At 49.8% G+C, this 27,888-nt stretch overlaps 1 protein-coding gene across 1 annotated transcript in view; it reads left to right on the forward strand.

Moving 5' to 3' along the window:
* Positions 1-27,888, forward strand: part of LOC146857284 (uromodulin-like) — a 1,099,666-nt gene that overhangs the window by 51,751 nt on the left and 1,020,027 nt on the right. The gene's annotated exons all lie outside the window — the stretch shown is intronic.

The raw sequence follows: 27,888 nt of genomic DNA on the forward strand, positions 1-27,888 counted from the left end.
TTGGCAATGATCTAGAGACTTCAACCTGGGCAGAAGTAGAGCTCAGGACTCATGCAGAAATGCTGGGCATCCCTGCAGATGTGTTTGCTGTGACTAGGTCACAGGCCAAAATGTCTGAAACTGAACAGGCCTTGGAATCTGGAACAATGGACCAAGTGCCATCCAAGAGGAGGAGCAGAAGGGTTACGGCAGAGCCTTCCCCCCTGACTCAGAAGGAAGATCAGTCTCTTGAGGGAGATGATCACAGTACTGAAGAAGGAACTGTCCCAGAGGAGCTCGAGCCTGATCAGGTTGAGTTATTGGGGACAGGGGGCCCTTCCAGGGCAGATCTGAGCCAGGAGCAGCAGAGCTGCCCCTCTATTGAACCCCTCAGACAACAAGCTGCTGATGAGGTGGCTGGGAGTGCTAGTGGTCTCCATAAGGTGTATTGGGATGATGGACTCCTGTATTCAGAGTGTAGAGACCTCAAGACTGGTGCTAGCAGAAGGTTGGTTATACCTCAGAAGTCCAGGGATTTCTTATTGACCCTAGCCCATGATATCCCTTTAGCAGGTCACCCGGGCCAGAACAAGACTTGGAACAGACTTGTCCCTCACTTTCACTGGCCCCACATGTCTGAAGACACAAAAGAGTTTTGTTGCTCCTGTGTAGCCTGCCAAGCCAGTGGCAAAGCAGGTGGCACTACAAAGGCCACCCTGATACCACTACCCGTGGTGGGGGTGCCCTTTGAAAGGGTGGGCATTGACATTGTTGCTCCCCTGGATCCCCAAACAGCACCTGGGTACAGATTTATCCTGGTGGTAGTGGATAATGCTACCAGGTACCCAGAATCCATTCCCCTTAGGACCACTACAGCACCTGTTTTCCTAAGGAGGTAGTATCAGACAGAGGTGCCAACTTTAGTCTGGTTACTTAAGAGCAATGTGGAAGGAGCGTGGAGTGACTTACAAGTTCACCACACCCTATCACCCACAATGCAATGGTTTAGTTGAAAGGTTCAACAAAACCTTAACAGGCATGATTAAAGGGCTCCCAGAAAAGCTCAGGCGAAGATGGGACATTCTCTTGCCCTGCCTTTTGTTTGCATACAGTGAGGTGCCACAAAAGGGGGTTGTCTACATCCCCTTTGAACTTCTGTTTGGCCACCCTGTCAGGGGTCCATTGTGTTTGGTGAAGGAAGGATGGGAGTTACCTCTCAAGCCCCCAAAGCAAGACATAGTGGACTACGTACTTGGTCTCCGCTCCAGGATGGCTGAGTACATTAAAAAGGCAACTAAAAACCTTGAGGCTAGCCAGGAACTGCAAAAAGCCTTGCATGACCAAAAGGCTGTACTGACTGTTTACCAGCCAGGACAGAAAGTGTGGGTGTTGGAGCCTGTGGCCCCAGCAGCTCTCCAAGACAAGTGGAGTGAACCCCACACTATTGTTGAACAGAATGGAGAGGTTACTTACTTAGTAGACCTAGGAACTCCCAGGAGTCCCCACAGGGTTTTCCATGTCAACAGGCTAAAGCCTTATGTAGACAGGGCTGACATGGGCTTGCTCATGGCTACTGATGAGGGACAGGAGGAAGAGAGTGACCCACTCCCTGACCTCCTCTCACAGAACCCTGATGATGGGTCAGTTGATGGTGTGGCCTTGGCAGGCAGCCTCACTGCCCAGCAGAAAATTGATTGCAGACAGGTGCTCAATCAGTTCAGAAACATGTTTTCTCTAACTCCAAGTCAGACTACCTGGTGCACTCATGAAGTGGACACTGGGGGCAGTCTGCCTATTAAAAATAAGATTTATAGGCAACCTGACCATGTCAGGGACTGTATCAGGACAGAAGTCCAGAAAATGTTGGATTTGGGAGTGATTGAACCCGTAGATAGCCCTTGGGCTAGTCCAGTGGTCCTTGTGCCAAAACCTCACACCAGTGGTGGGAAAGAGAGATGAGGTTTTGTGTGGACTACAGGGGTCTCAATGCAGTCACTAGGACTGATGCCCATCCAATTCCAAGGGCAGATGAGCTTATAGATACTTTGGCCTCAGCCAAGTACCTTAGCACATTTGACTTGACAGCTGGCTACTGGCAGATCAGACTAGCTGATGATGCAAAGCCAAAAACAGCATTTTTGACCCCAAGTAGGCATTACCAATTTGTGGTGATGCCCTTTGGTTTGAAGAATGCACCTGCCACTTTCCTAAGGTTGGTGAATACAGTTCTCACAGGTCTGGAAGCCGACAGTGCAGCTTATCTAGATGATTTGCTGTCTTTAGCTCCAACTGGGAGGATCACCTGGTCCACCTAAGGAATGTTTTGAAGGCCCTGCAAAAGGCAGGCCTCACTATCAAGGCCACCAAGTGCCAGATAGGACAGAGTCAGGTTGTGTACCTGGGCCACCTTGTAGGTGGGGGCCAGGTTCAACCACTGCAGAGCAAAATCCAGACCATCATGGACTGGGTTGCTCCAACCACCCAGACTCAGGTGAGAGCCTTCTTAGACCTGACTGGGTACTATAGGAGATTTGTCAAGGGGTATGGATCAATAGTGACAACCCCGAATGACTTAACTTCTAAGAAAATGCCCAAAAAGGTTCAGTGGATAGCTAGCTGTCAAAAGACATTTGATGACCTGAAGCAGGCCATGTGCACTGCTCCCATTCCACAGAGTCCTGATTACTCCAAGAAGTTCATTGTCCAAACAGATGCATCTGATTGGGGGTACGGGCTGTACTGTCACAAATGAATGATGAAGGTCAGGATCAGCCAGTAGCTTTCATAAGCAGAAGGCTGAAACCTAGAGAGAAACGTTGTATATGGTATGCTATGTACCCAGGGCATAGGTACCTCAGAGGCCTACCAGGGGCTGCAGCATGTTTTATGCCACCCCTGGAAGCACTCCAAAATGACACCACAGATCTGCTACTGCAGCCTGGGTAAGGTGGTGCATGCACCCCTTACTGTGGTATAGGCTACCTATTTCACTATCATTGCACACACATATAAAAACTAGAAGTCACTCCTATGGCAGGCCTTAACAATCCTGAAGGAAGAGTGCTTGGTTTTTATGTGAGAGGGTGCCCCTGCATGAGCAGAGCCCCTCTGCAGCTTTCGTAGTACCTCCTCTGATGCTGTTTGTGGTGCAGCCTGACCATATATTCTTAAGTGCATTATAACCTCGTGGTAAATGCTAACTTTGGACTGGCTGGACGGAAACATGACGTGTTTGGTGTCAAACACTTTGGAATACTACCCCCGCCAGTTCTGGCAGCGGGGGTAGCATTCCACCCTTCTAGAGGGAGTGACATGTACACACTGGTCTAATCGGTAAAGACTTTCTAGAGCCCTGGCATCACAAAATGGATGCCACTGCCACAGACACAGGTCTGGCCTCCTGCTGCTGACCAAAACTCCAGCAGGGGAGGCCTGGACAATAGGTTTCCTGTCACAGGGAGGTGTAACCACCTCCCCAGACAGGCAGATGTGTATTGGGGCTGGGCGGGAACACTCTCTGGTGCTTTGAAGTCCTGCACTGGGGGCACACTTGGTGTCCCTGTGCATAGTCCAGTTCAAACCGGTTGCAGGGGCTACCTGCCCCTGCTCTGGCGTGAAACTGGACAAAGGAAATAAGTGTGACCACCCCTCTTTCCAAACCCTCCCATAGGTGGGTTCCCAGAGTATGTCCAACCCCCTATCTTAGTATAAGTATAGAACCCAGTCCTTGAGACTTTAAATTACCCTGGACGAAACTCTGTAACATATAGAGGCATGAGAAGTGCAGAAACAGGCAAGAAAAGTGCACAAAGAGGCAAGAGAATTTCAGAAAGAAGCAACAGAGGTGTAAAAAGAAGTAAGAAAAGTGCAGAAAGAGGCAAGTGAGTTGCAAAAACAGGCAGGAAAGGAACAGAAAGAGGGAAGAAGAGTGCAGAAAGAGAAAACAGGGGTGAGAAAGAAGCAAATGATGTGCAGAAAGAGGCAACAGACGTGCAGAAAGAGGGAAGAGAGGTGCAGAAAAAGTCGAGAAAAGTACAGCAAGAGGCAAAAGAGGTCCATAAAGAGACAACCGGGGTGCAGAAATAAGAAAGGCTGGTGCAGAAAGAAGCACGGAAAGTGCAGAATGAACCAACAGGAGTGCAGAAAGAGGCAAGAGAAGTGCAGAAACAGGCAAGAGTAGTGCACAAGGAGGCAAGAGAATTGCTGAAAGAAGCAACAGAGGTGTTGAAAGAAGCAAGAAAAGTGCAGAAAGAGGCAAGTGAGATACAAAAACAGGTAGGACAGTTACAGAAAGTGGGAAGACGAGTGTATAAAGAGACAACAGGGGTGAGGAAAGAAGCAAATTAGGTGCAGAAAGAGGCACGGAAAGTGCAGAATGAAGCAAGAGGGGTGCAGAAAGAGGCAAGAGAAGTGCAGAAACAGGCAAGAGAAGTGCAAAAAGAGGCAATCGAATTGATGAAAGAAGCAACAGAGGTGTAGAAAGAAGCAAGATAAGTGCAGAAAGAGGCAAGTGAGATGCAAAAACAGGCAGGAAAGGTACAGAAAGAGGGAAGACGAGTGCAGAAAGAGACAACAGGGGTGAGAAAGAAGCAACAGATGTACAGAAAGAGGGAAGAGAGGTGCAGAAAAAGCCAAAAAAAGAGCAGTAAGAGACAAAAGAGGTACATAAAGAGACAACCGGGGTGCAGAAATAAGCAAGGCAGGTGCAGAAAGGAGCATGGAAAGTGCAGAATGAATCAACAGGGGTGCAGAAAGAGGCAATAGAGAAGTGCAGAAACAGGCACGAGAAGTGCACAAAGAGGCAAGAGAATTGCTGAAAGAATCAACAGAGGTACAGAAAGAAGCAGGAAAAGTGCAGAAAGAGGCAAGAGAGATGCAACAACAGGCAGGAAATGTACAGAAAGAGGGAATACGAGTGCAGAAAGAGACCACAGGGGTGAGAAAGAAGCAAATGAGGTGCAGAAAGAGGCAACAGACGTGCAGAAAGAGGGAAGAGAGGTGCAGAAAAAGCTGAGAAAATTGCAGCAAGAGGCAAAAGAGGTCCATAAAGAGACAACCGGGGTGCAGAAATAAGAAAGGCTGGTGCAGAAAGAAGCACGGAAAGCGCAGAATGAATCAACAGGAGTGCAGAAAGAGGCAAGACAAGTGCAGAAACAGGCAAGAGTAGTGTACAAGGAGGCAAGAGAATTGCTGAAAGAAGCAACAGGGGTATTGAAAGAAGCAAGACAAGTGCAGAAAGAGGCAAGTGAGATACAAAAACAGTCAGGAAAGTTACAGAAAGTGGGCAGACGAGTGGATAAAGAGACAACAGGGGTTGCAGAAAGAAGCAAATTAGGTGCAGAAAGAGGCAACAGACGTGCAGAAAGAGGGAAGAGATGTGCAGAAAAAGTCGAGAAAAGTACAGCAAGAGGCAAAAGAGGTCCATAAAGAGACAACCAGGGTGCAGAAATAAGAAAGGCTGGTGCAGAAAGAAGCACGGAAAGTGCAGAATGAACCAACAGGAGTGCAGAAAGAGGCAAGAGAAGTGCAGAAACAGGCAAGAGTAGTGCACAAGGAGGCAAGAGAATTGCTGAAAGAAGCAACAGAGGTGTTGAAAGAAGCAAGAAAAGTGCAGAAAGAGGCAAGTGAGATACAAAAACAGGTAGGACAGTTACAGAAAGTGGGAAGACGAGTGTATAAAGAGACAACAGGGGTGTAGAAAGAAGCAAATTAGGTGCAGAAAGAGGCACGGAAAGTGCAGAATGAAGCAAGAGGGGTGCAGAAAGAGGCAAGAGAAGTGCAGAAACAGGCAAGAGAAGTGCAAAAAGAGGCAATAGAATTGATGAAAGAAGCAACAGAGGTGTAGAAAGAAGCAAGATAAGTGCAGAAAGAGGCAAGTGAGATGCAAAAACAGGCAGGAAAGGTACAGAAAGAGGGAAGACGAGTGCAGAAAGAGACAACAGGGGTGAGAAAGAAGCAAATGAGGTGCAGAAAGAGGCAACAGATGTACAGAAAGAGGGAAGAGAGGTGCAGAAAAAGCCAAAAAAAGAGCAGTAAGAGACAAAAGAGGTACATAAAGAGACAACCGGGGTGCAGAAATAAGCAAGGCAGGTGCAGAAAGGAGCATGGAAAGTGCAGAATGAATCAACAGGGGTGCAGAAAGAGGCAATAGAGAAGTGCAGAAACAGGCACGAGAAGTGCACAAAGAGGCAAGAGAATTGCTGAAAGAATCAACAGAGGTGCAGAAAGAAGCAGGAAAAGTGCAGAAAGAGGCAAGAGAGATGCAACAACAGGCAGGAAAGGTACAGAAAGAGGGAATACGAGTGCAGAAAGAGACAACAGGGGTGAGAAAGAAGCAAATGAGGTGCAGAAAGAGGCAACAGACGTGCAGAAAGAGGGAAGAGAGGTGCAGAAAAAGCTGAGAAAATTGCAGCAAGAGGCAAAAGAGGTCCATAAAGAGACAACCGGGGTGCAGAAATAAGAAAGGCTGGTGCAGAAAGAAGCACGGAAAGCGCAGAATGAATCAACAGGAGTGCAGAAAGAGGCAAGAGAAGTGCAGAAACAGGCAAGAGTAGTTGTTAGAAAAGGTAGACGGACCGGGAGGGTCGGCCGGGGTCAGGAGGAGAGGTCTCCGGGGAGAGCCGTCTCCAGCGATCGTACAGACAAGTAACTTCCCCCCCACAGACAAATACCACACACGGATAAGGTTCAGTGATCTTTATAAGCACTTATTTACGGTACGGTGAAATGGTACAAGGAGGTCTGGACTCAGGGGTCCCCTCGATTAGAGTCTCGCAAGGTAGGGCAGGGGGTAGCGGGACAGTCTATTTACCAATCAGGTAACTCGGATGCGATGGTGATGAGCTCACAATCCTCGAGCTTTGGTGAGTAGGTGGTATGGGCCGCGGCAGCGCCAGCAGGTCCCGGTGCGGATGGTCGATACAACGGTCCGCGGCAGCGCCAGCAGGTCCCGGGAAGATATGCGGTCCGCGGCAGCGCCAGCAGGTCCCGGTGAGGATGGTCGGTACAACGGGCCGCGGCAGCGCCAGCAGGTCCCAGGAAGATGATTGTTGCAGAAGGCCGCGGCAGCGCCAGCAGGTCCCGGTGAGGATGGTCGGTACAACGGGCCGCGGCAGCGCCAGCAGGTCCCAGGAAGATGATTGTTGCAGAAGGCCGCGGCAGCGCCAGCAGGTCCCGGTGAGGATGGTCGTTACAACGGGCCGCGGCAGCGCCAGCAGGTCCCAGGAAGATGATTGTTGCAGAAGGCCGCGGCAGCGCCAGCAGGCAGGACGATGGTTCACAAGAGCGGGCTACGGCAGCGCCAGTAGACCGTCAGGGTTGAGTTCACTCGGTGTCTCTCGACTCCAGGATACAACTGCCTTCCTGCTCCGGAGCTGCCCCAGTTATAGGGCTGGTGCCCTTTGATGTCCGGACCCTCGCACTTGGAGGTCGGAGGGTCCGGGATGAAGGTGTCCAGACACCCAGCAGGGGGTGGAGCCAGTGCCCGGGGGAGCTGGGCGCGATCGGCACCTGGCGGGGGAGAGCCCTTGACACTTCGGTCTCCCATTGACCTGTCAAGTGGTCCGCTCACCTCCTGGGTGGATCGTGGTGCCGGGATGTCGGGGCCGGCCAGGCCCGGGGTTAGGGTCGAGGGGAGGCCAGGCGGCCGCGTGGTACAGGGTCCAAGATGGCGGCTTGACCCGGCCGGGAAAGCCGGTGGGGCTGGACCCCGTGATGAGTAGGGGTCCGAGGGCAGAGGGTCCGTCGGGGGACGGGGTACAGGTGCTTGTCGCGGGGTTATGCCAGGTGGCCCGGAGTCCGGGCCTTGTCGAGCGGGGAGGGCGCGAGCCGTCTGTGAGGCCTGTCCAACATGCGTCCCCCCCAGCTGAAGGCGGGGAGAGTCACCCATCTCCTTGGGGACTCTCTTCGTCGAGGCGGAAAAAGCGGGACAGGCCATCCGCGTTGGCGTGGTCTTGGCCCGGTCGGTGCTCCACGGTGAAGTCCATCCCCTGCAGGGAAATGGACCAGCGCAAGAGTTTTGGGTTCTCCCCCCGCATCTGCATCAGCCATTGCAGGGGTCGATGGTCGGTCTGTACCCGGAAGTGGGTACCGAAGAGATAGGGCCGGAGCTTTTTTAGGGCCCACACTACTGCAAATGCTTCCCTCTCGATGGTGCTCCAACGCTGTTCTCGGGCCAGGAGACGTCGACTGATGAAGGCCACCGGCTGGTCATGACCTTCGGGGTTCAACTGAGAGAGGACGGCTCCGATGCCGTGGTCGGAGGCGTCGGTCTGCACCACAAACTCCCGACTGTAATCGGGGGCCTGGAGCACCGGGGCGGTGCACAGGGCGGCCTTCAGCTCCTCGAAGGCCGCTTGACAGTCAGGAGTCCAATTGATCCGCTTTGGCTGGTTCTTGGATGTGAGACCCGTGAGGGGCCCCACGATGCTGCCGTAGTCCTTCACGAACCGCCGGTAGTAGCCGGTGAGCCCCAAGAAGGCTCGGACCTCGGTCTGGGTGACGGGGGGCTGCCAGGACTGGATGGCAGCAATCTTAAGTTGTAGGGGGGCCACCAGCCCGCTCCCCACTTGGTGCCCAAGGTAGGTCACAGACCCTTGGCCAATCTGGCACTTGCCGGCCTTAATGGTGAGTCCGGCCTGCTGGAGGGCTTGTAGGACCTCTTGGAGGTGACGGAGGTGGTCGGCCCAGTGGCGGCTGTACACAGCGATATCGTCCAGGTAGGCAGCGCTGAATTCTTCAAGCCCCGCCAAGACCTGGTTCACAAGGCGTTGGAACGTGGCAGGGGCATTCTTCATGCCAAAGGGCATGACCTTAAATTGATAGTGGCCATCGGGGGTGGAGAAGGCTGACCGTTCCTGAGCCCTGGGTGTGAGGCCGATTTGCCAGTAGCCCGCCGTTAGGTCGAAGATACTAAGGTAGCGGGCGGCCCCCAGCCGGTCGATCAGCTCGTCTGCTCGGGGGATGGGATGAGCGTCGGTCCGGGTGACAGCGTTCAAGCCCCGGTAGTCGACGCAGAATCTCAGTTCAGGTGCGGTGCCGGGGGCAGCGGCTTTGGGAACCAGTACGACCGGACTGGCCCAGGGACTGTCCGAGGGCTCGATGACCCCGATCGTGAGCATCTTGGCCACTTCCTCCTGTATGCAGGCCCGTACCCGATCTGGTACGCGGTAGGCCCGGTGCCGGACAGGGGGACTGTCCCCGGTGTCTACGTCGTGCAAACACCAGGGGGTGACCCCGGGGGTGAGGGAGAACAGGGCAGCGAACTGCAGCAGGAGGTCCCGGCAGTCCTGTCGTTGCTCCGTAGTGAGGGCGTCAGAGAGCCGGACCCCGTCCACGGAGCCGTCCTTCTCTTGAGTCTTCAGGAGATCCGGGAGGGGCTCGGAGTCTTCTTCTGTGCCACTGTCCGTAGCCATCAAGAGGCTTAGTTCGGAGCGCACAAAGTGCGGTTTGAGCCGGTTGGTGTGGAGGACCCGAAGGGGGTTCCGGGAGGTCCCCATGTCGATGAGGTAAGTGACGGGGCTTTTGCGCTCGACCACTTTGAAGGGCCCCGTCCACTTATCTTGCAGGGCACACGGTTCGGTGGGGGACATCACCCATACTTGCTGCCCCGGCTCGAATTCCACGGAGGAGGCATTGTGGTCATACCACCTCTTCATGTCCTCCTGGCTGGCCTCGAGGTTCGCCTTGGCCATCTCCCTGAAGCGCCGGGTTTGGTTTCGTAAGGCCAGGATGTATTTGAAGACGTCTGGAGGGGTCGTTAGGGGGGCCAACTCCCAGCCCTCCTTCACTAGGCTGAGGGGCCCTCGCACAGGGTGTCCGTACAGGAGTTCAAAGGGGCTAAAGCCGAGGGACTTCTGGGGTACTTCCCGGTAGGCGAAGAGGAGGCACGGGAGCAGTACATCCCACTGGCGACGGAGAGGCTCTTCCAATCCCCCAATCATCCCTTTGAGAGTGCGGTTGAACCGCTCCACTAGTCCGTTCCCTTGGGGGTGATAGGGGGTCGTGAATCTGTAGGTGACCCCGCATTGTTGCCAGAGGGACTTCATGTATTTCGATATGAAGTTCGTACCTCGGTCGCTGACGACTTCTCGGGGGAAGCCTACCCGGGAGAAGATCCCCATCAGGGCCCGGCCAACCACTGGAGCGGTCACGGTCCGTAGGGGCACCGCCTCGGGATAGCGGGTGGCATGGTCCACTAGTACCAAGATGAACCTGTGTCCTTGTGCCGTGCGGGGGTCCAGCGGTCCCACAATGTCTATCCCCACCCTCTCGAACGGGGTGGTGACCACCGGGAAGGGTTGTAGAGGGGCCTTAAGCTTCCGGCCACTCTTCCCGCTGGCTTGGCATGTGGGGCACGATCGGCAGTGGTTCAGGACGTCATTCCTCATTTTTGGCCAGAAAAAGTGGGTCACCAGTCGACTGTACGTTTTATCTTGGCCCAGGTGCCCAGCCAGGGGGACATCGTGGGCTAGGTTGAGCAGAAAGTCTCGGAAGCGGAGCGGTACCACCAGAACTCGACTGGCCCCCAGCTCGGCGATTCTTTGCTCGCTGTAGAGCAGGTCGTTATCCCAGTAGACCCAGTGGGTTCCGGTGGTGTCCCCGGCGGCTTGGGTGCTGGCTTGTTGGCGGAGTCCCTCGAGGGAGGGACAGGTCTTTTGCTCCTGGCGGAACTGTTCCTGGGTGGGCCCCCCTTCTTGCCGCCACTGAGCCAGATCCGGAAGGTCCTGGGGTTGCGCGTTTTCTTCGGTGGTCTGGTCTGGGAGGTCGGGCTCGCCGTTGTCCTCTACGGGGGCAACCGGGGGCGGAGGTGCCGGCCATTCGGTTTCTTCTGATCGGGGGGCGGCCCGGCCGGCCATGGATCGGGTGGTTATGCAGGCCCAGTCCGGGAGGCCCAGCATCCCCAAGTGCTCTCTTCTCTCGACGGTGGCCCACGGGGAACTCTCAAGGTCATTCCCCAGGAGGCAGTCCACGGGGGCATCGTCCCGGACCGTCACTTTCAGTAGGCCGGAGACCCCTCCCCATTCAAACGGGACGCAGGCCATCTTACACATGCTCTCAGAGTTATCTGCCGAGCGGACGGGGCAGAGAATGTTCGGCAGGATCTGCTCGGGCTTCACCAGGTGACAGCGGACGGCCGTCACGCTGGCGCCGGTGTCGCGCAAGGCCTCAGCTCTCTGTCCATTAATGGTCACCCACTGACCGTATTTTCTGGTGTTGGCGGGTAGGGGAGCCCGCGGAACCATGTCTCTTCCCCCTAAGCATGCCAGGACCATGGCGGCCGGTTCCCACCCTTGCTGGTCCGGCTCACACTCCTCGGGTCCTTCTGACGACTGCTCCTCCCCCAGGGCAGCGGCAGCTACCTGGCGGGGCTTGGGCGTTTGGGTCAGCGGGCAGTTCGGATCGTTGGCGTAGTGGCCTAGTCGCTGGCACCGGTGGCACGTGACGTTGGCTCGGTACCCAGGCCGCAACGGGGGGTTGCCCCGGCCGGCCGGCGGCGGGGTGCTGGCCACGGTGGTTGCTGGTAAGGCGTCTCTCCCACGCCCCTGGCCTCCTCCTCCTCCCCGAGGACGGTGCTGGCCTTGGTTGCTTCTGTTCTGGTCGTGTGGCCCTTTTCGGCCCACTCGGGTGCTTTCCCACCGGTCAGCTTCGGCGGCGAGCTGCCGGGGGTCAGTCAGCTTACTGTCGAGTAGGTGCTGCCTGAGCTCGACGAAACAGTTGTTTGACAGGTGTTCCCATACCATGAGGTTGAAGAGTTGTTCGTATGTGGTGACCTGACTTCCCTTGATCCAACCCTCGAAGGCCCGGCTGAAATAGTTCACGTATTCCACCCAAGTTGTACCTGGGATCCGGGTGCAATCCCTGAACCTCTGGCGGTACATCTCGGGTGTGAGGCCGTAGCGGGTGAGGAGGGCAGCCTTCATGTGGTCGTAGGACGACATTTGGTGATCGGGGAGCTGCAGCAGGGCATCGCGACCCTCGTTGATAAATCTCCCCCAAAGTCCGGCTCCCCAATCACTCCGGTCGATCCGGTGGGAGGTCATTGCGATCTCATAGGCCTTAAACCACTGTTGTATGTCGTCTTCTCGGACATACTCGCGGACCACATCCTTGGGGATGTGAACTTTTTTCTCAGTTGGTCCCGGGGTGTGTGGTCTTTCAGGCACCCCCAAGTCCTTATGCTGTTTGCGCAGTTCTATTTCTGCCAATTGGCGCTCGTGCTCGAGCGTTATCTTTTTCTCTTCCAGCTCTCTCTGTCTCTGTTTTTCTTCTCGTTCCTCTCGAATCCGCATCTGCTCGAGGTTGAGTTTCTGTTCAGCTAACTTGAGCTCCCCATCCATCTTGAGTCGTGCCATCTCTAATTCGTGCAGTCTGACTCTGTCTCTTTCTCGTATCTCCTCCGGTGAGAGGCCCGTTCCCCGCTCCTCGGGAGTCGTGGCGTTCCTCTCTGGTGTAACGCTGTTTTGGTCTGGTGTGACGCTGCTTTGGTCGGAGGGTCTTGCGACCCCCGTTTCTGTCCACGACTCAAGGGCGCGCTTTAGATCATCCTTGGTACTCAGGCCAGTGGTAGCAATGCCAAGTTCTATGCAAAATTGTCTCAGTTCGCGGTGGTTGTATTCTTCTAGTTTCTCCATTTGGAACTTCTCGGTGGAGCTGCTATCTTTGGTCGACATCGTGCTTTGTCGTGGGGTGAGCTACTCTCTGTACGATTACGCGTTGATTCGGATCGCGCCGCTGGCCACCAATGTTAGAAAAGGTAGACGGACCGGGAGGGTCGGCCGGGGTCAGGAGGAGAGGTCTCCGGGGAGAGCCGTCTCCAGCGATCGTACAGACAAGTAACTTCCCCCCCCACAGACAAATACCACACACGGATAAGGTTCAGTGATCTTTATAAGCACTTATTTACGGTACGGTGAAATGGTACAAGGAGGTCTGGACTCAGGGGTCCCCTCGATTAGAGTCTCGCAAGGTAGGGCAGGGGGTAGCGGGACAGTCTATTTACCAATCAGGTAACTCGGATGCGATGGTGATGAGCTCACAATCCTCGAGCTTTGGTGAGTAGGTGGTATGGGCCGCGGCAGCGCCAGCAGGTCCCGGTGCGGATGGTCGATACAACGGTCCGCGGCAGCGCCAGCAGGTCCCGGGAAGATATGCGGTCCGCGGCAGCGCCAGCAGGTCCCGGTGAGGATGGTCGGTACAACGGGCCGCGGCAGCGCCAGCAGATCCCAGGAAGATGATTGTTGCAGAAGGCCGCGGCAGCGCCAGCAGGTCCCGGTGAGGATGGTCGGTACAACGGGCCGCGGCAGCGCCAGCAGGTCCCAGGAAGATGATTGTTGCAGAAGGCCGCGGCAGCGCCAGCAGGTCCCGGTGAGGATGGTCGTTACAACGGGCCGCGGCAGCGCCAGCAGGTCCCAGGAAGATGATTGTTGCAGAAGGCCGCGGCAGCGCCAGCAGGCAGGACGATGGTTCACAAGAGCGGGCTACGGCAGCGCCAGTAGACCGTCAGGGTTGAGTTCACTCGGTGTCTCTCGACTCCAGGATACAACTGCCTTCCTGCTCCGGAGCTGCCCCAGTTATAGGGCTGGTGCCCTTTGATGTCCGGACCCTCGCACTTGGAGGTCGGAGGGTCCGGGATGAAGGTGTCCAGACACCCAGCAGGGGGTGGAGCCAGTGCCCGGGGGAGCTGGGCGCGATCGGCACCTGGCGGGGGAGAGCCCTTGACACTTCGGTCTCCCATTGACCTGTCAAGTGGTCCGCTCACCTCCTGGGTGGATCGTGGTGCCGGGATGTCGGGGCCGGCCAGGCCCGGGGTTAGGGTCGAGGGGAGGCCAGGCGGCCGCGTGGTACAGGGTCCAAGATGGCGGCTTGACCCGGCCGGGAAAGCCGGTGGGGCTGGACCCCGTGATGAGTAGGGGTCCGAGGGCAGAGGGTCCGTCGGGGGACGGGGTACAGGTGCTTGTCGCGGGGTTATGCCAGGTGGCCCGGAGTCCGGGCCTTGTCGAGCGGGGAGGGCGCGAGCCGTCTGGGAGGCCTGTCCAACAGTAGTGTACAAGGAGGCAAGAGAATTGCTGAAAGAAGCAACAGGGGTATTGAAAGAAGCAAGACAAGTGCAGAAAGAGGCAAGTGAGATACAAAAACAGTCAGGAAAGTTACAGAAAGTGGGCAGACGAGTGGATAAAGAGACAACAGGGGTTGCAGAAAGAAGCAAATTAGGTGCAGAAAGAGGCACGGAAAGTGCAGAATGAAGCAAGAGGGGTGCAGAAAGAGGCAAGAGAAGTGCAGAAACATGCAAGAGAAGTGCAATGAGGCAATAGAATTGATGAAAGAAGCAACAGAGGTGTAGAAAGAAGCAAGATAAGTGCAGAAAGAGGCAAGTGAGATGCAACAACTGGCAGGAAATGTACAGAAAGAGACAACAGGGGTGAGAAAGAAGAAAATGAGGTGCAGAAAGATGCAACAGTTGTGCAGAAAGAGGGAAGAGAGGTACAGAAAAAGCCAAGAAAAGTGCAGCAAAAGGTAAAAGAGGTACATAAAGAGACAACCGAGGTGCAGAAATAGGAAAGGGAGGTGCACAAAGAAGCATGGAAAGTGCCGTATGAAGCAACAGGATTGCAGAAAGAGGCAAGAGAAGTGCAGATACAGACAACAGAGGTCCCCAAAGAGGCAAGAAAATTGCTGAAAGAAGCAACAGATGTGAAGAAAGAAGTTAGAAACGTGCAGAAAGAGGAAAGTGAGTTTCCAAAAAAGCCAGGAAAGGTACAGAAAGAGGGAAGACGAGTGCAGAAAGAGACAACAGGGGTGAGAAAGAAGCAAATGAGGTGCAGAAAGAGGCAACAGACGTACAGAAAGAGGGAAGAGATACAGAAAAAGCCGGAAAAAGAGTAGTAAGCGGCAAAAGAGGTACATAAAGAGACAACCGGGGTACAGAAATAAGCAAGGCAGGTGCAGAAAGGAGCATGGAAAGTGCAGAATGAATCAACAGGGGTGCAGAAAGAGGCAATAGAGAAGTGCAGAAACAGGCACGAGAAGTGCACAAAGAGGCAAGAGAATTGCTGAAAGAATCAACAGAGGTGCAGAAAGAAGCAGGAAAAGTGCAGAAAGAGGCAAGTGAGATGCAACAACTGGCAGGAAATGTACAGAAAGAGGGAATACGAGTGCAGAAAGAGACAACAGGGGTGAGAAAGAAGCAAATGAGGTGCAGAAAGAGGCAACAGACGTGCAGAAAGAGAGAAGAGAGGTGCAGAAAAAGCCAAGAAAAGTGCAGAAAATAGCAAAAGAGGTACATAAAGAGACAACCGGGGTGCGCGAATAAGCAAGACAGGTGCAGAAAGAAGCATGGAAAGTGCAGAATGAAGCAACAGGGGTGCAGAAATAACAAGAGAAGTACAGAAACAGGCAAGAGATGTGCACACAGAGGCAAAAGAATTGATGAAAGAAGCAACAGAGGTGTAGAAAGAAGCAAAAAAAGTGCAGAAAGAGGCAAGTGAGATGCAGAAACAGGCAGGAAAGGTACTGTAAGAGGAAAGACAAGTGCATAAAGACACAACAGGGGTGCAGAAAGAAGCAAATGAGGTGCAGAAAAGGGCAATAGTCATGCAGAAAGAGGGAAGAGAACTGCAGACAAAAAGGCAAGAAAAGTGCACAAAGAGGCAAGAGAGATACATAAAAAGACAACAGGGGTGCAGAAAGAAGCAAGACAGGTTCAGAAAGAAGATTGGAAAGTGCAGAATGAATCAACAGGGGTGCAGGAAGAGGCAAGAGAAGAGCAGAAACAGGCAAGAGAAGTGCACTAAGAGGCAAGAGAATTGCTGAAAGAATCAACAGAGGTGTAGAAAGAAGCAAGAAAAGTGCAGAAAGAGGCAAGTGAGATGCAAAAATAGGCAGGTAAGGTATAGAAAGAGGGAAGACGAGTGCAGAAAGAGACAACAGGGGTGAGAAAGAAGCAAATGAGGTGCAGAAAGAGGCAACAGACATGCACAAATAGGGAAGAGAGGTGCAGAAAAAGCCAAGAAAAGGGCAGAAAGAGACCAATAAAGAGATAACAGGGGTGCAGAAAGAAACAAGACAGGTGCAAAAAGAAGCATGGAAAGAGCAGAATGAAGCAACAGGGTTGCATAAAGAGTCAAGAGAATTGCTGAAAGAAGCAACAGAGGTGTTGAAAGAAGCAAGAAATGTGCAGAAAGAGGCAAGTGAGATGCAGAAAGAGGCAACCGACGTGCAGAAAGATGGAAGAGAGGTGCATAAAAAGCCAAGAAAAGTGCAGAAAGAGGCAAAAAAAATACACAAAGAGACAACAAGGGTGCAGATAGAAGAAACACAGGTGCAGAAAGACGCATGGAAAGAGCAGACTGAAGCAACAAGGGTGCAGAAAGAAGCTAGAGAAGTGCAGAAACAGGAAAGAGAAGTGCACAAAGATGCAAGCAAATTGCTGAAAGAAGCAACAGAGGTGGAGAAAGAAGCAAGAAAAGTGCAGAAAGTCAAGTGAGATGCAAAAACAGGCAGGAAAGATACAGTACGGGGAAGACAAGTGCATAAAGACACAACAGGGGTACAGAAAGAGGCAAGTGAGATGCAGAAAGAGGCAACCGACGTGCAGAAAGATGGAAGAGAACTGCAGAAAAAGTCAAGAAAAGTACACAAAGAGGCAAGAGAGGTACATAAAAAGACAACAGGGGTGAAGAAAGAAGCAAGACAGGTGCTGAAAGAAGCATGTAAAGTGCAGAATGAAGCAATAGGGGTGCAGAAAGAGGCAAGGGAAGTGCAGAAACAGGCAAGAGAAGTGCACAAAGAGGCAAGCAAATTGCTGAAAGAAGCAACAGAGGTGAAGAAAGAAGCAAGAAAAGTGCAGAAAGTCAAGTGAGATGCAAAAACAGGCACAAAAGGTACAGAAAGAGGGAAGACGAGAAAGAGGGAAAAGAGGTGCGGAAAAAGCCAAGAAAAGTGAATAAAGAGGCAAAAGAGGTATAAAGAGACAACAGGGGTGCAAAAAGAAGCAAGACAGTTGCAGAAAGAGGCAATAGACACGCAGAAAGAGGAAAGAGAGGTGGAGAAAAAGGCAACAAAAGTGAAGAAAGAGGCAAAAGAGGTACACAAAGGACAACAGGGGTGCAAAAATAAGCAAGACAGATGCAGAAAGAAGCATGGTAAGTGCAAAATGAAGCAACGGGGTGCAGAAAGAGGCAAGAGAAGTGCAGAAACGGGCATGAGAAGTGCACAAAGAGTCAAAAGAATTGCTGAAAGAAGCAACAGAGGTGTAGAAAGAAGTAAGAAAAGTGCAGAAACAGGCAAGTGAGATGCAAAAACAGGCAGCAAAGGTAAAGAAAGAGGGAAGACGAGTTCTGAAAGATATAACAGGGGTGCTGAAAGAAGTAAATGAGGTGCAGAAAGAGGCAACAGACGTGCAGAAACAGGAACGAGAGGTGCAGAAAAAGCCAAGAAATGTGCAGAAAGAGGCAAAAGAGGTACATAAAGAGACAACCGGGGTGCAGAAATAAGCAAGACAGGTGCAGAAAGATTGGAAAGTGCAGAATGAATCAACAGGGGTGCAGGAAGAGGCAAGAAAAGTGCAGAAACAAGCAAGAGAAGTGCACAAAGAGGCAAGAGAATTGCTGAAAGAATCAACAGAGGTGTAGAAAGAAGCAAGAAAAGTGCAGAAAGAGGCAAGTGAGATGCAAAAACAGGCAAGTAAGGTACAGAAAGATGGAAGACGAGTGCAGAAAGAGACAACAGAGGTGATATAGAAGCAAATGAGGTGCAGAAAGAGGCAACAGACGTGCACAAAGAGGGAAGAGAGGTGCAGAAAAAGCCAAGAAAAGGGCAGAAAGAGATACATAAAGAGACAACAGGAGTGCAGAAAGAAACAAGACAGGTGCAAAAAGAAGCATGGAAAGAGCAGAATGAAGCAACAGGGGTGCAGAAAGAGTCAAGAGAATTGCTGAAAGAAGCAACAGAGGTGTTGAAAGAAGCAAGAAATGTGCAGAAAGAGGCAAGTGAGATGCAGAAAGAGGCAACCGACGTGCAGAAAGAGGGAAGAGAGGTGCAGAAAAGGCCAACAAAAGTGCAAAAAGAGGCAAAAAAGGCACACAAAGAGACAACAAGGGTGCAGATAGAAGAAACACAGGTGCAGAAAGAAGCATGGAAAGAGCAGACTGAAGCAACAAGGGTGCAGAAAGAAGCTAGAGAAGTGCAGAAACAGGAAAGAGAAGTGCACAAAGAGGCAAGCAAATTGCTGAAAGAAGCAACAGAGGGGAAGAAAGAAGCAGCAAAAGTGCAGAAAGTCAAGTGAGATGCAAAAACAGGCACGAAAGGTACAGAAAGAGGGAAGATGAGAAAGAGGGAAAAGAGGTGCGGAAAAAGCCAAGAAAAGTGCAGAAAGAGGCAAAAGAGGTATAAAGAGACAACAGGGGTGCAGAAAGAAGCAAGACAGTTGCAGAAGGAGGCAATAGACGCGCAGAAAGAGGAAAGAGAGGTGGAGAAAAAGGCAAGAAATATGCAGAAACAGGCAAAAGAGGTACGCAAAGGACAACAGGGGTGCAGAAATAAGCAAGACAGATGCAGAAAGAAGCATGGTAAGTGCAAAATGAAGCAACAGGGGTGCAGAAAGAGGCAAGAGAAGTGCAGAAACGGGCAAGAGAAGTGCACAAAGAGGCAAAAGAATTGCTGAAAGAAGCAACAGAGGTGTAGAAAGAAGCAAGAAAAGTGCAGAAAGAGGCAAGTGAGATGCAAAAACAGGCAGGAAAGGTACAGAAAGAGGGACAACGAGTGCAGAAAGAGACCACAGAGGTAGAGAAAGAAGCAAATGAGGTGCAGAAAGAAGGAACATACATGCAGAAAGATGGAAGAGAGGTGTAGAAAATGCAAGAAAAGTGCAGAAAGAGACAAAAGAGGTACACAAAGAGACAACCGGGGTGCAGAAATAAGTAAAGCAGGTGCAGAATGAAGCATGAAAAGTGCAGAATGAAGCAACAGGGGTGCAGATAGAGGCAAGAGAATTGCAGAAACAGGCAAGAGAAGTGCAAAAAGAGGAAAGAGAATTGCTGAAAGAAGCAACAGAGGTGTAGAAAGAAGTAAGAAAAGTGTAGAAACAGGCAAGTGAGATGCAAAAACAGGCAGGAGAGGTACAGAAAGAGGGAAGACGAGTTCTGAAAGATATAACAGGGGTGCTGAAAGAAGTAAATGAGGTGCAGAAAGAGGCAACAGACGTGCAGAAACAGGGAAGAGAGGTGCAGAAAAAGCCAAGAAAAGTGCAGAAAGAGGCAAAAGAGGTACATAAAGAGACAACAGGGGTGTAGAAATAAGCAAAACAGATGCGGAAAGAAGAATGCAAAGTGTAAAATGAAGTAATAGGGGTTCAGAAAGAGGCATGAGAAGTGCAGAAACAGGTAAGAAAAGTACACAAAGAGGCAATTGAATTGCTGAAAGAAGCAACAGAGATGTAGAAAGAAGCAAAAAAAAGTGCAGAAAGAGGCAAGTGAGATGCAGAAACAGGCAGGAAAGGTACAGTGAGAGGGAAGACAAGTGCATAAAGACACAACAGGGGTGAGAAAGAAGCAAATGAGGCGCAGAAAGAGGCAACAGATGTGCAGAAAGAGGGAAGAGAGGTGCAGAAAAAGAGAAGCAAGAGGCAAATGAGGTACATAAAGAGACAACCGGGGTGCAGAAATAAGCAAGGCAGGTGCAGAAAGAAGCATGGAAAGTGCAGAATGAATCAACAGGGGTGCAGGAAAAGGCAAGAGAAGTGCAGAAACGGGCAAGAGAAGTGCAAAAAGAAGAAATAGAATTGCTGAAAGAATCAACAGAGGTGTAGAAAGAAGCAAGAAAAGTGCAGAAAGAGGCAGGTGAGATGCAAAAACAGGCAGGTAAGGTACAGAAAGAGGGAAGAGGAGTGCAGAAATAGACAACAGGGGTGAGAAAGAAGTAAATGAGGTGCAGAAAGAGGTAACAGACGTGCGCAAAGAGGAAAGAGAGGTGCAGAAAAAGCCAAGAAAAGGGCAGAAAGAGATACATAAAGAGACAACAGGGGTGCAGAAAGAAACGAGACAGGTGCAAAAAGAAGCATGGAAAGAGCAGAATGAAGCAATAGGGGTGCAGAAAGAGTCAAGAGAATTGCAGAAAGAGGCAAGTGAGATGCAGAAAGAGGCAGCCGATGTGCAGAAAGAGGGAAGAGAGGTGCATAAAAAGCCAAGAAAAGTGCAGAAATAGGCAAAAAAGGTACTCAAAGAGACAACAAGGGTGCAGATAGAAGAAACACAGGTGCAGAAAGAAGAATAGAAAGAGCAGAGTGAAGAAACAAGGGTGCAGAAAGAAGCTAGAGAAGTGCAGAAACAGGAAAGAGAAGTGAACAAAGAGGCAAGCAAATTGCTGAAAGAAGCAACAGAGGTGAAGAAAGAAGCAAGAAAAGTGCAGAAAGTCAAGTGAGATGCAAAAACAGGCACAAAAGGTACAGAAAGAGGGAAGACGAGAAAGAGGGAAAAGAGGTGTGGAAAAAGCCAAGAAAAGTGAATAAAGAGGCAAAAGAGGTATAAAGAGACAACAGGGGTGCAAAAAGAAGCAAGACAGTTGCAGAAAGAGGCAATAGACGCGCAGAAAGAGGAAAGAGAGGTGGAGAAAAAGGCAACAAAAGTGAAGAAAGAGGCAAAAGAGGTACACAAAGGACAACAGGGGTGCAAAAATAAGCAAGACAGATGCAGAAAGAAGCATGGTAAGTGCAAAATGAAGCAACGGGGTGCAGAAAGAGGCAAGAGAAGTGCAGAAACGGGCATGAGAAGTGCACAAAGAGTCAAAAGAATTGCTGAAAGAAGCAACAGAGGTGTAGAAAGAAGTAAGAAAAGTGCAGAAACAGGCAAGTGAGATGCAAAAACAGGCAGCAAAGGTACAGAAAGAGGGAAGACGAGTTCTGAAAGATATAAAAGGGGTGCTGAAAGAAGTAAATGAGGTGCAGAAAGAGGCAACAGACGTGCAGAAACAGGGAAGAGAGGTGCAGAAAAAGCCAAGAATGGGCACAAAGAGGCAAAAGAGGTACATAAAGAGACAACCGGGGTGCAGAAATAAGCAAGGCAGGTGCAGAAAGAAGATTGGAAAGTGCAGAATGAATCAACAGGGGTGCAGGAAGAGACGAGAAAAGTGCAGAAACAGACAAGAGAAGTGCACAAAGAGGCAAGAGAATTGCTGAAAGAATCAACAGAGGTGTAGAAAGAAGCAAGAAAAGTGCAGAAAGAGGCAAGTGAGATGCAAAAACAGGCAGGTAAGGTACAGAGAGATGGAAGATGAGTGCAGAAAAAGACAACAGGGGTGAGAAAGAAGCAAATGAGGTGCAGAAAGAGGCAACAGACGTGCACAAAGAGGGAAGAGAGGTGCAGAAAAAGCCAAGAAAAGGGCAGAAAGAGATACATAAAGAGACAACAGGGGTGCAGAAAGAAACAAGACAGGTGCAAAAAGAAGCATGGAAAGAGCAGAATGAAGCAACAGGGGTGCAGAAAGAGTCTAGAGAATTGCTGAAAGAAGCAACAGAGGTGTTGAAAGAAGCAAGAAATGTGCAGAAAGAGGGAAGTGAGATGCAGAAAGAGGCAACCGACGTGCAGAAAGAGGGAAGAGAGGTGCAGAAAAAGCCAACAAAAGTGCGAAAAGAGGCAAAAAAGGCACACAAAGAGACAACAAGGGTGCAGATAGAAGAAACACAGGTGCAGAAAGAAGCATGGAAAGAGCAGACTGAAGCAACAAGGGTGCAGAAAGAAGCTAGGGAAGTGCAGAAACAGGAAAGAGAAGTGCACAAAGAGGCAAGCAAATTGCTGAAAGAAGCAACAGAGGTGAAGAAAGAAGCAACAAAAGTGCAGAAACTCAGGTGAGATGCAAAAACAGGCACGAAAGGTACAGAAAGAGGGAAGACGAGAAAGAGGGAAAAGAGGTGCGGAAAAAGCCAAGAAAAGTGCAGAAAGAGGCAAAAGAGGTATAAAGAGACAACAGGGGTGCAGAAAGAAGCAAGACAGTTGCAGAAGGAGGCAATAGACGCGCAGAAAGAGGAAAGAGAGGTGGAGAAAAAGGCAAGAAATATGCAGAAACAGGCAAAAGAGGTACGCAAAGGACAACAGGGGTGCAGAAATAAGCAAGACAGATGCAGAAAGAAGCATGGTAAGTGCAAAATGAAGCAACAGGGGTGCAGAAAGAGGCAAGAGAAGTGCAGAAACGGCCAAGAGAAGTGCACAAAGAGGCAAAAGAATTGCTGAAAGAAGCAACAGAGGTGTAGAAAGAAGCAAGAAAAGTGCAGAAAGAGGCAAGTGAGATGCAAAAACAGGCAGGAAAGGTACAGAAAGAGGGACAACGAGTGCAGAAAGACACAACAGGGGTGAGAAAGAGGCAAATGAGGTACATAAAGAGACAACCGGGGTGCAGAAATAAGCAAGGCAGGTGCAGAAAGAAGCATGGAAAGTGCAGAATGAATCAACAGGGGTGCAGGAAAAGGCAAGAGAAGTGCAGAAACGGGCAACAGAAGTGCAAAAAGAAGAAATAGAATTGCTGAAAGAATCAACAGAGGTGTAGAAAGAAGCAAGAAAAGTGCAGAAAGAGGCAGGTGAGATGCAAAAACAGGCAGGTAAGGTACAGAAAGAGGGAAGAGGAGTGCAGAAATAGACAACAGGGGTGAGAAAGAAGCAAATGAGGTGCAGGAAGAGGTAACAGACGTGCACAAAGAGGGAAGAGAGGTGCAGAAAAAGCCAAGAAAAGGGCAGAAAGAGATACATAAAGAGACAACAGGGGTGCAGAAAGAAACAAGACAGGTGCAAAAAGAAGCATGGAAAGAGCAGAATGAAGCAATAGGGGTGCAGAAAGAGTCAAGAGAATTGCTGAAAGAAGCAACAGAGCAGAAAGAGGCAAGTGAGATGCAGAAAGAGGCAACCGATGTGCAGAAAGAGGGAAGAGAGGTGCATAAAAAGCCAAGAAAAGTGCAGAAATAGGCAAAAAAGGTACACAAAGAGACAACAAGGGTGCAGATAGAAGAAACACAGGTGCAGAAAGAAGCATAGAAAGAGCAGAGTGAAGAAACAAGGGTGCAGAAAGAAGCTAGAGAAGTGCAGAAACAGGAAAGAGAAGTGCACAAAGAGGCAAGCAAATTGCTGAAAGAAGCAACAGAGGTGAAGAAAGAAGCAAGAAAAGTGCAGAAAGTCAAGTGAGATGCAAAAACAGGCACAAAAGGTACAGAAAGAGGGAAGACGAGAAAGAAGGAAAAGAGGTGCGGAAAAAGCCAAGAAAAGTGAATAAAGAGGCAAAAGAGGTATAAAGAGACAACAGGGGTGCAAAAAGAAGCAAGACAGTTGCAGAAAGAGGCAATAGACGCGCAGAAAGAGGAAAGAGAGGTGGAGAAAAAGGCAACAAAAGTGAAGTAAGAGGCAAAAGAGGTACACAAAGGACAACAGGGGTGCAAAAATAAGCAAGACAGATGCAGAAAGAAGCATGGTAAGTGCAAAATGAAGCAACGGGGTGCAGAAAGAGGCAAGAGAAGTGCAAAAACGGGCATGAGAAGTGCACAAAGAGTCAAAAGAATTGCTGAAAGAAGCAACAGAGGTGTAGAAAGAAGTAAGAAAAGTGCAGAAACAGGCAAGTGAGATGCAAAAACAGGCAGCAAAGGTACAGAAAGAGGGAAGACGAGTTCTGAAAGATATAAAAGGGGTGCTGAAAGAAGTAAATGAGGTGCAGAAAGAGGCAACAGACGTGCAGAAACAGGGAAGAGAGGTGCAGAAAAAGCCAAGAAATGTGCAGAAAGAGGCAAAAGAGGTACATAAAGTGACAACCGGGGTGCAGAAATAAGCAAGGCAGGTGCAGAAAGAAGATTGGAAAGTGCAGAATGAATCAACAGGGGTGCAGGAAGAGACGAGAAAAGTGCAGAAACAGACAAGAGAAGTGCACAAAGAGGCAAGAGAATTGCTGAAAGAATCAACAGAGGTGTAGAAAGAAGCAAGAAAAGTGCAGAAAGAGGCAAGTGAGATGCAAAAACAGGCAGGTAAGGTACAGAAAGATGGAAGACGAGTGCAGAAAGAGACAACAGGGGTGAGAAAGAAGCAAATGAGGTGCAGAAAGAGGCAACAGACGTGCACAAAGAGGGAAGAGAGGTGCAGAAAAAGCCAAGAAAAGGGCAGAAAGAGATACATAAAGAGACAACAGGGGTGCAGAAAGAAACAAGACAGGTGCAAAAAGAAGCATGGAAAGAGCAGAATGAAGCAACAGGGGTGCACAAAGAGGCAAAAGAATTGCTGAAAGAAGCAACAGAGGTGTAGAAAGAAGCAAGAAAAGTGCAGAAAGTCAAGTGAGATGCAAAAACAGGCACAAAAGGTACAGAAAGAGGGAAGACGAGAAAGAGGGAAAAGAGGTGCGGAAAAAGCCAAGAAAAGTGCAGAAAGAGGCAAAAGAGGTATAAAGAGACAACAGGGATGTAAAAAGAAGCAAGACAGTTGAAAGAGAAAGAGGCAATTGAGATGCAAAAACAGGCAGGAAAGGTACAGAAAGAGGGACAACGAGTACAGAAAGAGACCACAGGGGTAGAGAAAGAAGCAAATGAGGTGCATAAAGAAGGAACATACATGCAGAAAGATGGAAGAGAGGTGTAGAAAAAGCAAGAAAAGTGCAGAAAGAGACAAAAGAGGTACACAAAGAGACAACCGGGGTGGAGAAATAAGTAAAGCAGGTGCAGAATGAAGCATGAAAAGTGCAGAATGAAGCAACAGGGGTTCAGAAAGAGGCAAGAGAAGTGCAGAAACAGGCAAGAGAAGTGCAAAAAGAAGAAAGAGAATTGCTGAAAGAAGCAACAGAGGTGTAGAAAGAAGTAAGAAAAGTGCAGAAACAGGCAAGTGAGATGCAAAAACAGGCAGGAAAGGTACAGAAAGAGGGAAGACGAGTTCTGAAAGATATAACAGGGGTGCTGAAAGAAGTAAATGAGGTGCAGAAAGAGGCAACAGACGTGCAGAAACAGGGAAGAGAGGTGCAGAAAAAGCCAAGAAAAGTGCAGAAAGAGGCAAAAGAGGTACATAAAGAGACAACAGGGGTGTAGAAATAAGCAAGACAGGTGCAGAAAGAAGCATGCAAAGTGAAGAATGAAGCAAAAGGGGTGCAGAAAGAACAAGAGAAGTGCAGAAACAGGCAAGAGATGTGCACAAAGAGGCAAGAGAATTGATGAAAGAAGCAACAGAGGTATAGAAAGAAGCACAAAAAGTGCAGAAAGAGGCAAGTGAGATGCAGAAACAGGCAGGAAAGGTACAGTAAGAGGGAAGACAAGTGCATAAAGACACAACAGGGGTGCAGAAAGAAGCAAATGAGGTGCAGAAAAGGGCAACAGTCGTGCAGAAAGAGGGAAGAGAACTGCAGAAAAAAGAAAGAAAAGTACACGAAGAGGCAAGAGAGGTACATAAAAAGACAACAGGGGTGCAAAAAGAAGCAAGACAGGTGCCGAAACAAGCATGTAAAGTGCCGAATGAAGCAATAGGGGTGCAGAAAGAGGCATGAGAAGTGCAGAAACAGGGAAGAAAGGTGCACTACGAGGCAAGAGAATTGCTGAAGGATCAACAGAGGTGTAGAAAGAAGTAAGAAAAGTGCAGAAAGAGGCAAGTGAGTTGCAAAAACAGGCAGGAATGGAACAGAAAGAGGGAAGACGAGTGCAGAAAGAGACAACAGGGGTGAGAAAGAAGCAAATGAGGTGCAGAAAGAGGTAACAGATGTGCAGAAAGAGGGAAGAGAGGTGCAGAAAAAGCCAAAAAAAGAGCAGCAAGAGGGAAAATAGGTACATAAAGAGACAACCGGGGTGCAGAAATAAGCAAAGCAGGTGCAGAAAGAAGATTGGAAAGTGCAGAATGAATCAACAGGGGTGCAGGAAGAGGCAATAGAGAAGTGCAGAAACAGGGAAGAAAGGTGCACAAAGAGGCAAGAGAATTGCTGAAATAACCAACAGAGGTGTAGAAAGAAGCAAGAAAAGTGCAGAAACAGGCAAGAGATGCAACAACAGGCAGGAAAGGTACAGAAACAGGGAAGACGAGTGCAGAAAGAGACAACATGGGTGAGAAAGAAGCAAATGAGGTGCAGAAAGAGGTAACAGACGTGCAGAAAGAGGGAAGAGAGGTGCAGAAAGAGGGAAGAGAGGTGCAGAAAAAGCCAAAAAAAGAGCAGCAAGAGGGAAAATAGGTACATAAAGAGACAACCGGGGTGCAGAAATAAGCAAAGCAGGTGCAGAAAGAAGATTGGAAAGTGCAGAATGAATCAACAGGGGTGCAGGAAGAGGCAATAGAGAAGTGCAGAAACAGGGAAGAAAGGTGCACAAAGAGGCAAGAGAATTGCTGAAATAATCAACGGAGGTGTAGAAAGAAGCAAGAAAAGTGCAGAAACAGGCAAGTGAGATGCAACAACAGGCAGGAAAGGTACAGAAACAGGGAAGACGAGTGCAGAAAGAGACAACATGGGTGAGAAAGAAGCAAATGAGGTGCAGAAAGAGGACACAGAAGTGCAGAAAGAGGGGAGAGAGGTGCAGAAAAAGCCAAGAAAAGTGCAGAAAATGGCAAAAGAGGTACATAAAGTGACAACCGGGGTGCAGAAATAAGCAAGACAGGTGCAGAAAGAAGCATGGAAAGTGCAGAATGAAGCAACAGGGGTGCAGAAAGAACAAGAGAAGTACAGAAACAGGCAAGAGATGTGCACAAAGAGGCAAGAGAATTGATGAAAGAAGCAACAGAGGTGTAGAAAGAAGCAAAAAAAGTGCAGAAAGAGGCAAGTGAGATGGAGAAACATGCAGGAAAGGTACGGTAAGAGGAAAGACAAGTGCATAAAGACACAACAGGGGTGCAGAAAGAAGCAAATGAGGTGCAGAAAAGGGCAATAGTCGTGCAGAAAGAGGGAAGAAAAGTACACAAAGAGGCAAGAGAGATTCATAAACCGACAACAGGGGTGCAGAAAGAAGCAGGACAGGTGCCGAAAGAAGCATGTAAAGTGCAGAATGAAGCAATAGGGGTGCAGAAAGGGGCAAGAGAAGTACCGAAACAGGCAAGAGAATTGCTGAAAGAAGCTAAAGACGTGTAGAAAGAAGTAAGACAAGTGCAGAAAGAGGCAAGTGAGATGAAAAAACAGGCAGGAAAGGTACAGAAAGAGGGAAGACGAGTGCAGAAAGAGACAACAGGGGTGAGAAAGAAGCAAATGAGGTGCAGAAAGAGGCAACAGACATGCAGAAAGAGGGAAGAGTGGCGCAGAAAAAGCCAAAAAAAGAGCAGCAAGATACAAAAGAGGTACATAAAGAGACAACCGAGGTGCAGAAATAAGCAAGGCAGGTGCAGAAAGAAGCATGGAAAGTGCAGAATGAATCAACAGGGGTGCAGGAAGAGGCAAGAGAAGTGCAGAAAGAATCAACAGAGGTGTAGAAAGAAGCAAGAAAAGTGCAGAAAGAGGCAAGTGAGATGCAAAAACAGGCACAAAAGGTACAAAGAGGGAAGACGAGAAAGAGGGAAAAGAGGTGCGGAAAAAGCCAAGAAAAGTGCAGAAAGAGGCAAAAGAGGTATAAAGAGACAACAGGGATGTAAAAAGAAGCAAGACAGTTGAAAGAGAAAGAGGCAATTGAGATGCAAAAACAGGCAGGAAAGGTACAGAAAGAGGGACAGCGAGTGCAGAAAGAGACCACAGGGGTAGAGAAAGAAGCAAATGAGGTGCATAAAGAAGGAACATACATGCAGAAAGATGGAAGAGAGGTGTAGAAAAAGCAAGAAAAGTGCAGAAAGAGACAAAAGAGGTACACAAAGAGACAACCGGGGTGGAGAAATAAGTAAAGCAGGTGCAGAATGAAGCATGAAAAGTGCAGAATGAAGCAACAGGGGTGCAGAAAGAGGCAAGAGAAGTGCAGAAACAGGCAAGAGAAGTGCAAAAAGAAGAAAGAGAATTGCTGAAAGAAGCAAC

The sequence above is a fragment of the Triturus cristatus genome, chromosome 3_2 (assembly GCF_964204655.1).
Source record: "Triturus cristatus chromosome 3_2, aTriCri1.1, whole genome shotgun sequence".
NCBI classification, from domain to species: Eukaryota; Metazoa; Chordata; class Amphibia; order Caudata; family Salamandridae; genus Triturus; species Triturus cristatus.